The 13,622-nt window shown below is 45.2% G+C and overlaps 1 protein-coding gene and 1 long non-coding RNA gene across 2 annotated transcripts in view; one reads left to right on the plus strand and one right to left on the minus strand.

Moving 5' to 3' along the window:
- The window catches only part of CACNG4 (calcium voltage-gated channel auxiliary subunit gamma 4), a 41,112-nt gene that overhangs the window by 2,820 nt on the left and 24,670 nt on the right, over window positions 1-13,622 (plus strand). The gene's annotated exons all lie outside the window — the stretch shown is intronic.
- LOC141751130 (uncharacterized) lies at window positions 7,068-13,023 on the minus strand. Its single transcript, XR_012589869.1, has 3 exons — window positions 9,828-13,023; window positions 8,339-8,684; window positions 7,068-7,890 (listed from the first exon to the last, which is right to left on the minus strand). It is a non-coding gene; the product is annotated as an uncharacterized LOC141751130 (long non-coding RNA).

Raw genomic sequence — 13,622 nt, forward strand, 5'->3', positions numbered from 1 at the left:
TCTGGCTCAAACCTATTTTTATATCTCTTTTTATGTTTTGGACCAATAATTATAAAAGCCGACTTCATTTATTTTAATGGTCTTTCTTAAGCACCATTTCACTCTTATCTCAAAAAGGCAAATCTAAGACATAACTGTGCAAAAGCTAAAAATGCCTCGAACAGCCTCTTAAATTGCTTTTGACACCAATAAAGCATTTTGCAGAGTAAATTTCAGGTCAGTTGACATTTTACATGAAAATGTTTCTCAACCGTATCCATAAAGCAACCTGTGTGCTGGATTTTGAACAGTAACCTGTTCCGTCTCCTCAGTTCCAAGATGTCAAACAAAATTGTTGAAACAGAATGGAAAACCAAATTATTAGGGGTTCCTCGATGTTCTCTTGTTTTTCTTCTTCAGGACAACATTTTACAACAAATTAGCACGGTAACGATAACGGGAGTGACACAGTTTAGGGAGGCAGCATATTATCTTTGTTCGGAGCTGCAGTTGTCTCGGGGATGAAATCATGTTTCAGTTCTAGTAGTCGACACTACTATGGAGCTTAGTCACTCAAGAAGTGGTGTTAATGATACATCAGTCAAACCCTTGCCTGTACAATCCCAATTTTGTTCTTTTAGCATGTTTGTCGAAGGTGGAGGTAGGAGGCTCGTTGAGTGGATTTTAGACAATAGCAGTAGTTCTGTGTGGATTTTTAAAACTTATATCCAAGGTAATTGCCTTCGGTAGGAAACTGTTTAAAATGATTCTCGGTATGAATGTGCATGTGGCAGAAGCGGATGCTATTCGACTGAGCCTCTGCAGTAAAACGGCCCAGGGGCTCCCTGGCAAAGCTGGTTTTTGGTTTTCCAGGGCCACAGCACCGACGATAACTGCAGCTTTGACAGCTAAAGTTAAACTACCACTGGAGTAACAAGTTTCTGATGACGTCCCCACGCAGCCACCCTGGCCACCCCTGAGATCTGCACCCCAACCCGCAAATTAATAGTAAGAGCAAATCAGCCCCATTTCGAGGGACTGCCGTTACGTCCCGCGTCCGCACTCGAGCTACAGCAGTTGTCACAAGCCGTGGGTCCCTGTCAAGACGGTGCAGACCAGAGTCTTGCAAACACAGCAAATGCTGTGTCCTACGTAAAATCCTTTCGTGGTCGAGCTAACCTGAGAGAGAGAGAGATTCAACCACCATCATTTTCCAGCAGCCCCTATTCCTATGGTAAATGTGCAGCACAAGTATGCAAGCGTTGCACTGTCTTAGTCACAAGGAGGATGTGCTATAAAAAAATCGCCTAGAAGAAAAAAAAAAAAGGTTTTAAAAACACCACTTCATCCACTGAAACTGCTTATCTCGGTGAACAATCGTGCTGAAGTTAATAGAACGTCTCACAATAGAGAGCTCTACGGGCCCTGTGACATCAAGATATGAAATCAAGTAATGTACTTGTAATTTAAATTTATTCAAAGAGTATTTTATTAAACACTTCAGCATACGAACGTCTTTGAACCCATTGTGTCTACTGCTTTCAGTATTCCCTGTTTGCCGTTTACTTTTCAAGTGGTGCGATTGGTTATTTAATTCACATGGAACCACGTGTCCTTCCTGACTGGGCGGCCGGAACATTTATAATTGGGAGGAAGGATCGAGTAAATCATTTATGACTTGAAAACTTGCACAAATGCACATTTGCACAATTATTTGCAAGTCTTCCGGCTTGGATGAATGCGCACAAACACGGGAACTGCAGCAGGCGCATGCGCTGCTTCCATGGAGACTCTTGAAAACAAAATAAAAATGCTTATACAAATGTTTGAGGCAAGCAAATAAAGGAAGGCTGCCATCCATCACTACTGCAAATCCATGGCTCATCCAGAAAGAATGAATATTCCTTAGTATTCTCAAAGCAGTGCGATGAAGTCCTAGCACCACCACTATTTGTAATGAACTAAACACAACGCAGACTTCATATTCAAATGCTATTGCCAAAGTTTTATTTGTCGAAGAGCAAATGTTCTATCACTTCAGTATCAGACATGACCTGCCCTGGAGGTTATATCCCCAGGCACATGAAGAGCTGGCCGGTTTTTACAGGCGTGTGAGCCTATCTGTGGAAGAAGGTGGCTGCAAATGGAGAATCCACAAACGGGTGTCTCGGCTATGAAAAACTTGCTTGTGTATGCCATGCCCCATTTCTTGTGCAATATACACATGTTTGTGTGTGCATTCTAGGTCCTGAAGAGTGAACTTGCATCCGTGAATCTTTCAAACGAGATGTGAACGCGTTAGAGAAGGACTTTTCTGAGATTCAGCCCATGGTTTCATTCTGTCTTTCCATACATCCTGCTCATACCATCGCCGTTCCCTTGGTGAAACACGTGCTGTTGAGAGAGCGCCTGTGCTGCACTCATTGTTTTTAAAAGCAATTCTTAGAGCTCTAACATCATCTTTGCAACAGTGTTTGAAGCAATGTGGTTTTGTCAGCAATTGATGGAGTGATTTTTGACAGCCTTTTTAAGTTAATTTTTTTCAAGAGCATTCCATTTGCTAGAGAGAGTGTCTGAATTTGCAGCAGTCTTTAGGGATGCAGAGTTCAATCGCTCCGAAATATTGTCCACAGTACAACCTGTTTTAAAACACTGAGAAATGTTGTGCGGGGGGAACTCTCAGCAGAAGATGGGTTAAGGTGTTATCTCCTCAAATTAAAAAAAAAAGCACAGATCTCCTAAATGCGCCCCTTTGAACGTTTGTAACAGAGGCTCTCGAATGACGGTATTGATGTAACAAAACATCCATTCTTCCGGAGATGCTCTATGAAACAGGGATCTGAAGCTAATTGACTGAATATATGTTGCTTTAATGAATTAATTTGCTTTCTTGAACTCGATCTACTCTATAGCCAGTAGGGAGCTGTCAGGCCACATAAGGGTTTTAGTTTTTCCTCTGTGGCTCCCAGCATGTCAGATAGCCCAACGCAAAACTTAGAGCCCAAAGACTTGCTGTGCATTCTCAATCCTCCCCGAAGGCTCTAAACCAAGGCAAGCACATCTGTAACCCAGCTGTAAAGCTTCTCCGCCTGCACAGGATGTAACGTGGGTAATGTCACTCTTACCCAGGTTTCAGAGGTGTTTTGTGAACAGAGTCCAGGCTGCGTTGGGTTATACGAATAGGATACCTGTGGCTGTGTTGTGCGGTGGTTACTTTTTTTATTCTGTATATAATTATACTGCACGTCGTAGGTGGTTGACAGATGGCATTTGTGGTAGTATCTGTCGGAGGCACAGTAAGCCATGTTGGGGTTTGTGGGAACCTTTGCAATGTAATGTAATGTAGTCTTTGGGCTTCTTCCAGCTGCCGTTGCCTTTAACTGACCCTCTGCCGTGGGCTTTTATTACTCTTTTTAGATACTGGCGGGAGCTCGTAGCTGCTGCATCTCGGCAGGGCTTGCCCTGCCTTCTGGCAGCTCTACTAACCCTCGCCACTGCAAACTGGTAAGGCAGGCAAATATGGCGATGTATTTTTTTTGTTCCTGTAAGATTTCAACACAGTAATTATTTCTCCAGTGGATCCCGTCCTGTTCGCTGCGTCACTCTGCGTCACTCCTGCCCAAATCCTGCTGTCAAACCCGTAGCTTCGCTCAGAGTCTTGCCAGGTGCGAAACACATGAAACCTCCTTAAACAGCTGGGGGGAAGGGGTGCGTATCTGTATCTCCGGCTGTAGCCATGTGTATCTTTGCAGAAACAGAGAAAACAAGAAGGTCTGTAGGAGGGGAGGCTAGTGCTTTCATCTCCTTTTTTTAATTCTTCTGAGGCAGTAGGAGTACTTAGGTACTGAGGGTAATTTGGAGCCTGTTATTGATACCTCTCGGCACCCAGAGGCTTAGTTGGCGTCGGTGTGGTTTGTGTGCCAAAGAGCTGAGCGGTAATTTCTGCATCCCCGGACTGGAAGCGGAGAGGGAGGAGGAGGAGGGTGGATGGGCTTGTGGGTCTGGGCTTTGCTAGGTTTCCTGCCGGATTTGGGGCCAGTTTTTTTATATTTCTGCGCCTGACTGGGGCGGTAACTGTGCTTCCTTCCCACCCACTTTCCTCTCGTACTAATAATAAAAGGGAAAAGAGGATGTGGAGAAACTGGGACACGGCGATAGGGCTGCCCAGCTCAGAGAAGGTGTGTGAACACTACTTTAACTGGGTTTGGAGCATTTTGCTTGCAACTTATGTTTTATACATGCAGTATTTTGTGTTTAAACATGTCTTCCTCGAGGGACAGGATTAAGTGTGATTCTCCACCTACGTAGATTTAACTGCTTTCTAGGAAGGCGGTGGAATTATGCCAATATGAAGCCAATATAAGAGAAGGCATCGTAGATCTGTCCCTTCAATTGGACCTTTTCCTGCTGGTCCCTGTTTTCTGAGCCAAGACTCATCTCAGGAAATAAATCATACTATCAAACCGAAAAACCAGTCCTGCTTCCAAACACTACTTTGTGCTTATCTTCATTTTAGATTTCTGTTTACTGGTATTTATTATGTCGCAGACTTATGGTTCGGCATCCAAATTCTTACCAACAGATGGCAAGGCAGGATGCACAGGAGTAGTAAAATAAACAGGATAAATGCACAACTGCCCATATGTCTGAGAGGCTGATACACATTTCTGACTTCAGAACAAAAGATGTTTTCAGTAGAGAGCTCCAGTGCTGTGCAGGGCTTCTCGCTATTTTCTGCCTGTCCTAAAGCCTCTCACTTCTTCAGCATATTTTGATCAGTTAAATTACAATATATTTTGTCCTCTCTCTTCTATTCCCAGGTAGTTGTTGCCTTTAGTTATTTGTCTCCACTCCCAAAGTACATCAGTTCATTTTACCTTCAAAATTTTAGAGTGGAAGGTGGCTCTTTCCTGGGCTTCAGCTTGTATTTTTTTCTTCCAGTGTGGTTGTTTTGGCTGTTTTGAGCGGCACACGGAGGTGCTGGGGACCACGGCACCATTTGAGATGGTGACTTTCTCTATATTGAGATTTATTATAATATTAATGATATGTGGCCTCTCTAATCTCTCAAAATAGCAAGCCCCAGGGCGAGCTGCCTGCAGGATGGATGGCCCAGCCCAGGCAGGCTTTAGCTAGATTTCCCTTCGAATCTGGGGGCGTTTTTGCCAGTTGTTGCATGCTGTGGGTCAAATGCAGTGAAAGCGTTGAAGCAGCTCTTGATTCAGCCTGGCAGATAGCCCGGCCCCTCTTTCTCCTCCTTCTTGTGGCATCCTGTCGTCTGAACATCTTTGTTCTCATTCTCTTTTTGCCTCTCCTTGCTGAAATGTTGTAACTTTCCTTCTGATAAAAAGGTGCCTTCTAAATTAGCTTTCCAATGTCAGTGCAAGAGTCTTTCTTTAGAAAACTGCTAGGTACTGACCCAGGTAGAAATTTAGGATTTTTAATTTCCCTCCTTAACTCTTGAGCATCTCTGTGCCCTCCTGCCAAGGGAAAATGTATAACCATATACTTGTCAAAAGGTATGAGGTTTGGGTTCTCTTTTCTCTGCCTGTTTACTTACGTTGTTTCCCATCTGTTTGTCCAGGCTCCTGCTTACCGTACAAATAGCACTGTAAGTTCTTCCTCCATAGAATTGAGGCATTTTTTGTCCAGTGTTATATGTGAAGGAATGCTAGATTATAAACGTGCGGTCGTGGTACGGAGAGGCGGATGAAGGGAGAGTGCGTTGTGGAATGACAGTATTTCCTGTGCAGATTGCCAGACCCTGATACGAATTAACCTCTTTTATTGTTCTTTTTCAAGCATTCCGCCTTTTAATTGCTGTTTTGGAATTGTGCCACTTAGTTATGCCCTTTGAATGCTGCTCACTTAGCCAGTGCCGTTAGCTTGATAATGCCAAATATTTCAGAGATATTCAGAAGCAACAAGCATCCCGTGTCCGAGCGGGAGAGGTACCCAGTTCAGTGAGGAATTGCCGCCCTCGTTTAGCTGCCAGGGCTTTTTTCAGATTCAGTTAATAACCATTTTTAAGTCACTGCCAATTCTCTACCGGAGGTTTCAGATCAGTTTTCTCCCATTTATACATTTTAAATAACGCAATTTTGTGTAGAATATGGATGGCTGAATGTTTTCTCCTCTCCAAATATATAGCACTCGGTAACGTTAGGATTGTTATTGTGTCTTACTTGCATCCCAGAGGCATAGTTTATCTGTTGTTGCTGCAAGGCATTAAAAAGGAACCATGACATGTCGCAATTATGACTTGAAATAGGATCTTGCCAGAGGTACATTGCCTAAATATAATCAAACCTAAAATACAACTTATTGCATCTACCTCTCTTAGAGCTGTGCATACCTATCTCATGGCTCACGGACTGCCAGCGATGGCTGTTAGCGAGACGATGGATAATTTTGTTGTAAGGATTGCCGTGCTGTTGGGCTTTTTTAAAGCTCAGCCCCCAGCAGTCAGCTGCCCGTGGGCGAACGGAATAGCAAACTCTTAACACTGGAAGACCTTGTGACTATTCCGACTGAGTTTGTCAAAGGTGGCCAGATAAGAAAGTTAGTGATATTCCTTTGTGTATGACTCACTCATGGGCTTTAATCATCTTTGTCCAGTGGATCTTCTGAACTCAGGTAAACCATAGCAATGCTCCTGTACGTGCTTGCATACATTTTAAGGCAAAATCGGCTAGAGTTGGTTTCTTTGTGTGCCAGTTTGTTTTTAGCAAGCTGATGAAACAGCGAGTTGCATTATGTCGCATCACATTTTTATCCACATGGATCATGAACAGGGTTGAAGCCCTCGGATTCACTGAACAGAGCTGTTACTTGAGACAGTGGAGTAAATAGCCCAAAATAGATTGTTACTCTCCAGATACGCTGCTGCTGGTGGTGGGGAGGTTATTTGTTGGCATCTGTGAGCTGCCAAAGCTTCAGGAACTTGGATTCTAGCGCAGGTTGCAGAGGGAGTCCCAGACTCTTCATCTTTTTCCTCCCAAATTTAACCTCCCCTGGCCCCACCCGGCCACCTGACACACACCCGGCTGACAGCGGTTTATTCTGTGCAATTAGAGCACGGCAACGTTATTAACAATTCCAACTGGGCTTTATTAGGGAACTGTTGGAAAACGTCAGTACCAAGCAGAGCTATCCCCGACATGATAAAATACCAATTAGTACATCAGGGAGCTGAGGAACAGTTTGGAAATGGCTTCTTACAACTGGAGTTGCTAACCCTAACCAGTTGGGTGCTTATCCTCATCCTCCTGCCAGGAGAGCATCGTTATTTGCCATTACAGCAGTTTTGGGTTCACCAGCGTGCTCTTTGCAGCCCCGTCTCTTCCGGATGGACTGGTAGGACGCAGACAGCCCCGATCCAGAAGCCCCTCTGCGGTTGTGCTCGTGCTGAACCCAAGCCAATAGACCTGGCAAGAGGCGGAGTTTCTTGGCTCAGGCTCCGTGCTGCTGGGGTCTGCCCCCCCTGCATCTGGATCAGAGCCCGTCCGCGTCCCCCCAGCTCTGCCCACTGCGAAAACACATTTTTGTCTGTCGACAGAAGATGCCCGGAGCTGACGAGCAGCCTTTTCAAAGACTGCAGCTTATGAACTCTAACGATATTTCCAGTGAAGGTTTGTCTTCGAAGCTTACGTCGCCTTGGGAGTCAACAGGATTGCATTTTTCAGGTTACTTAGGTGTTTCCAAAAATACCTATCCAAGACTATGCTACTATCTGCTAATCACGAGATTCAATATCCTGGGGTTCTCCCCAGTAGGCTGAAGGTTTCTTTCAGAGGTTGGTAAGCGTTTCTCCTCTGCTCGGCACATTTTGCTGCGCTCCTGTCCTTGCCTTTGGCGCTGGCAAGTGCAGACCATATTGGAAGTGCTTTGGGATCCTTAAAGATGCAAGACCTGAAATAAAACATGTAGAATTTAGGAACAATGCTAGGGCTGTGTTCACAGTATCACTTCTAATTATAGCTATTTGAACAATTCATTTGCCATGTCCCGCTATGGTAGTGCTTATTAAAATAGAATCCTCTGTATAGTTTGGTAGCAAATTAAGAGGGGAAAACATCGCTATCCCATTCCATCTGATGTCTTTGAAAGAGGTTTTCCCTCATAACTTGCTTTCTAGGGATATTCCCCTTATTTTCACTTGTACTCCTGGTCTGATTGTTAATGACTTACTTTGTGTCTCTCGGTAGCCAATTCCCAGTGACCTTTTTCCTCACTTTATTTTAATTTCTGTATGTAAATGGCAGGGTTCTAGCTGGAGCCAGTCTTTGGACACAGCAGCAAAACCCCATAGAGAAGGAAAAACAGGCCAGAAATTTTCCACCTGAATTCTAAGTCTTACCCATGGCTGGGGCCGCGCAGGGAGCCAAGGCGCTCGCCTCTGCGGGATCAGAGGGGCGCTCAGACGCAGAAGCTGGACGAAGGGCAAGTGGTTCGGGATCGGGGCCAGACCTGGGCAGCCAGGACCTCGCTGTCGGCATCTCCAGGCGTCGGCGCGGGATGCGGCTGCTCCCCCAGGTTATCCCTTTTTTCTGGCACGCCTGCTCTGCCCCGGGAGGGCTGAGCAAGTGGTTGCAGCTGGCCAGAATATGGGTAGGCAGTTCCTAATGCTGATTTTACAGCATTAATGTGCACCTGTTTTGGTGGCCAACTGGCACCATGTTCAGCCTAAAATGTGTGTGTAAGCCCTGTATTAAAAGAGGCATAAGAATTAGCATGTATCAAACATGTCATTAGACACGTGCCTGGTAGACATAATGTAGGATAATGAATATGATCACAGGAATAAATTAATAACTGAAAATATTTTTTATACGTATGCACACTTAAAACAGGATAAGAACTAAGTGACACTTGTGTCACCAGTTTATAATTAAAATGCAGTGCTTGAATGAAAATGTAAGCTTCAATTAGCCAGCGCGACCCTGCTTCCGGCTTTACTTCCCACTGAAAAGCAACGATAACAAGCTCACATTTATTATCAGAGTTTTTCCTGGAGCTGTGCACTGAAACATGCTCACATCTGAGCCCTTTCACTGAAGACATTTTTTCGCTTCAGCAGTTTGGCATGCCATACAAAGGCTCTCTGATTTTTGGTGATGTTCACCTCCTCTTACATAAAAATGTTTTCTGTGCATATTATTTGGTTTTAGTTAAAGTCCAGGTGCACGGGTTACTGAAGAACCAAAAGGATGGCTCATCACATAGCACAATGGGTAATTATTGCTGAGCTTTGCTGTATTGCACAGACAAATCCTTCCTTGGAGCTCAGCATTGTAGCTCTGAGAGAGAGGAAATACCTACGATCAAGCCCAAAGTGCTACCAGGGTAAGACTAGATCCCCCGGTGTCTGCTTTGCCCGTTTAATTTTTAACTATCTCGAGGGATAGAGCTTCACAATTTTGTTTAGAGATACTATTTTTCATTTTAATTTCACCAGTGGGAAGTTAATACGTGTATAAATTATGAGGTCTCATGTGTTCCCATTTTCATCCCAAGAGTGTTTCTAGTTGGGCTTTCTGTAAAATGGTTAAATAATTCTCTGGGTTTGGCCCCCATTTAAGCTAAGATTTGTCTTGATTTATGCACCATCCAGACAAAGTCTGGTGCTGCATTGTCTAAGAATTGAGCTCCTGACTTCTGCAAGATGGGGCAGGGTCCTTGGCTGGACAGCTGAGCTCCCTGCGTAGGCGAGGAGAAAACTCAGGTGCCTTCAAAGAGCAATTCTGGAAATGTGTGTGCTGGCGGGGGGGGACCTGCTTCTGGCAGCTCGCAGGAGGGTTAACGCTGTGCTGCCCCTTGGTTCTTGCCCATCTGTGCGATTTGGGTACCTGGCTCAGCGCTCCACGTGAGGGGCAAGGCCATCCATCCACTTGGGATCCACATCCTTGAGGTGCCTTTTGAGAGCGGCTGACAGCAATGACATCTTCTCAGGCGCTGATCTTGCCAATGCCAGAAGAAAATAGGAACCTTTCAGTCGCGGGCTTATTCAGCCCGTCTTGAGGACATGAAGTAGGTGCTTGGTTGGGCATTTTTGCGCCCTTCAAATTGGTCCATGTGCAGAGAAGGCTACAGGAGTCAAAAAGTCCAAAATAAGAAGGATAGGGAATGCCCTTCTCAACCAGTGCTTAGGACAGCTGGTGAAAGGGGTACAAACCCTAACAAGCCCCAAAATGTCAACATCGAGCAGTTAAGCCTCAGAAAGTGTACTGAGGGAATATGTCCTCTCTGATGGAGATGGGACCAAACGTCCACACGGATATCCTTCGCAATGCCCCCTCCAATATTGTAAGCAATTTCTACGGGCAGAATTCTTGTACTGTAGGAGTGGATGTCAAGCCAGGATATCTCAACTCAGAATAGATCTGTGCTCTTAGCTTTGGGTCAGGCAGTGATGTGTGGTGTAGTTAGAGCCCCCAGGGACTCTTCAAGTTGGAAAAACTACAAACCTCCTGGTTTTTCACTGGTGCTATTCACATGGGACAGCGTGACCTCTCCAGAAAGCCTTTCCAAAGGCTTTCTGCAGCAATCTCTCTCAATAGCATTTAATAACTACCCATGGAGAAAATTACACTCTATTTAAAAGGCCAGAAAAATCATCTTCAGTTTAACTCTGCTGACTTTGGTAGAATTACACCAAAAATGAGTTTTGTCTGATATCCTTTCCCATACTAATGTTCAGTAGCTGGGCTGAAAAAGCCTTTCGAAGGCAAATTAAACAAGTTCGAATGGTGAAATATTCTTTTAATTTTCCTTCGCACACGTTATTTTAGGTGTAGCTTGGAACGCTGCCCTTACAAGAGGCATCCCTTTAAATATTTATACAGCATCAATATGTAGCCACCTTCATACGTTTTTAATGATATGTTCCTTTCCAAATTAACCATTAGGTAACCCTGTTCTGTAGCGTTCCATATTTTGCACTGCCTTTACACTACCCTTGGATTTTTATTTCTTTATTTTGCTGTGGAACAATGAAGATGTCAAGGCGAGGCCCAGGGGCACGGTGGAAATCGAATTCTTGGAGCACCACCGCTGTTGCCATGGTGGACACACACTCGATAGCACACTGTGCTGCTCTGCAAGCCAAGGGGATTAAAACCCCGGCTCCGCTGCTAGGCCATGTCAGTTCACCGCTGTTACAGTGGAGGCTCTTCGTTTCCGTAATTGTAGTTCCCAGGATCGGGAGGAAAAAAAAATACCGAAGCAAACCCCAAGCAAAGAGGTGAAGGCGCTGTGAAGGGGCAGGAAGCGGCATCTCCTTTCTGAGGTTCTCCCTGGGAACCGCAGTTGTGTCTGGCAGGTTTCTGGATTTTCCAGAGGCTTTTCTCTTCCGTCTTCTCATTTTGTGTTAGTTAGTAAGATGCTACGGAGCACTGAGGTAAATGGGACAAAGCCCGACCCCGTCAAATGAGTCAAAGATCTTCACTATTTTGTCAGCCCCGATTCAGGCTAAAAACCCACAGATGAATGAAAGTGTTGGCACAAGCCAGGGGTTTTTATAAATGTGGGATTTTTTTTAAGTCCTGTTTAATCATACCATGTTATCATAGCAAAATGATTTCTGCAGAAGCTGCTGGTGGCTGGTTTCCATCCTGGTTTCCCTCTCTCCACCAGAGATGGCTGCAGATGGCTGCACCCATAGGTCACGGCCGCGTGACCCAAAACTTAGCGAAGCCTCAGCAGACTGACACATGGGACGGCCACCCAGGTTTGGTAGGGAGATTGTTCCCCTGACACAAAAAAAAACCCCAAAAAACCAGAGAGACATCAGAGCTTGTCCTGTGCCCTGAAAGCAAGAGCAAAATATTCCTGCACGCTACGTCCTAAAGAAGAGTTGCACCCTTCAGAGATGAAACCCAGCCTCTCCTCTTGCCTGCTGGTGGGGCCTTATCCTGCACTCGTTTTGTAAGTAAGAGCTTCAGTTAAGTCAGTAAAGATTTTGTCTGAGGATAATGGGCTCAACGAAATACTGAAATGCAATTTCCCCGAGTTGCAGTGTGCTGAAGGAAGAGATTGGGTCACAGCAATCCCCTTCCAGCGACGGAGCGCAGCTCCCGCTGTACACATCGCTGAATCAGGCCGAGCGAGGACGTCGCCCTCTCTACTGCTGCCATGTAAGACACCTTATAAAAAGCAGCGGGGTATTTTCGTATCTTCCCTCCCATGAACTGAATCTGGTACGTTTTGGCTCCCGCGGTGATTCGGTGTGCTCAGTTTTTAAACGTACTGGTAAAGGGATAGTGTTTGCTCCAAACAAAAGCCGTCTGGGCATGGCGTTCCCGACGTGTGCCTCAGTGTAAGGAGCCAGGCAGCAGCCAAAATACAGGGAACCGCTCTCTTCCACCACGGGAAGGGCAAGGTATGGCCAAGCTTAAATTGTGCCATTATTTGAGGCTCTTCTTGGGTTGCAGAGGCAATTTTTTCTCAGTGTTTGCTGCAAATATGTTTAAATTCGCTCTGTTTTGGAGGCAAGTAGTCAATGCATCTGAAGTGCATACTTGACATATGTTTCTTTTCACATGCTGTCCTCCATTCGTTTCATGTAGCAGATGCTCAGTTTACGACTTTAAATGTATTCTTATTTACTAGAAATTATTTTAGAAAATAGCTGTTTAGAACTAAACATTTCCAGCCCTTCTTCTGGGTGCGGGGAGCTCCTTTTTGCAGCTGTCCTGTGTGGCTGCATGCAGATGTTGACAGGTTCATTTGCATTTGAAGAGCTGGATGCAGTGAGCTAAGCAAGGGGTTTTTCTTCCCTGTCTCTGAAGGCAGTCGCTTAAACACTCCTTGCCAAATTTAGCCCTGATGCCACTCTTCTTAATTAACTCGAGCAACATCCAAGCAGAGTTTGGCCCATTGTTAGCCGCCCCTTTATTCCAGGGTTGAATTGAGCCCCCTGACCATGGGCAAGAAAGGCTCCGATCCTGGACGTGGATTGTACGACAGCGAGATGCAAGGGCAGTCCTGGCTCCCAGCGAGGTGCTATGTACGCGCTGCTTTATCTGACAGCCGCTATATTGTCCCATTCCCTGGAACTGCAGGTCCAAACCTTCCAGCTGAGGGCTCTGGTTTACCCGGCTGCTGCATACTACTGAACTCAAATCTTTTAGTAAAAAGGAAATCCTGCTAGCAAGAAAAAAAGTGCAGCTTGCACTGCTTGATCCCCCTTCCTGGAGAGTACTCTTCTTTTTTTTTTTATTGTTGCGTGGGTTTTTTTCCCCTTAAAATAAGATTGCGTAAAGAATTTCAGCAGAAAGACCCAAATTTAGACTTCAGTCCATCCCATCGATAAAGGAAAAGGCAGAAGTCTTGGTCCACAGCCATGCTGTCAGCCGCTAGAAACCGTTGCTCCAGGTCTTTCATGTGCATGATCCATCCACATGGACCCAAAGCACGGTTTAGCAGCGACCAAAAACTTTGATGCTGTGGCAGGGAGAAAAGGTAACATTCAAAGAGCTGGAGCCCTCTCACGATCAAGGCCTGTAGACTTTGCTTCCTCTTCATTTTCTTTTCATTCCTTTAGATGTTACAAAACCGCCAAGGAAAGCTACATCCAGCGGGTATTAGAGCACCCAACTGACCCTGCAGAAGCATGGGAAGGCGTAATTAAGGATGTCCTTTTT

Source organism: Larus michahellis, chromosome 14 (assembly GCF_964199755.1).
Source record: "Larus michahellis chromosome 14, bLarMic1.1, whole genome shotgun sequence".
NCBI lineage: Eukaryota > Metazoa > Chordata > Aves > Charadriiformes > Laridae > Larus > Larus michahellis.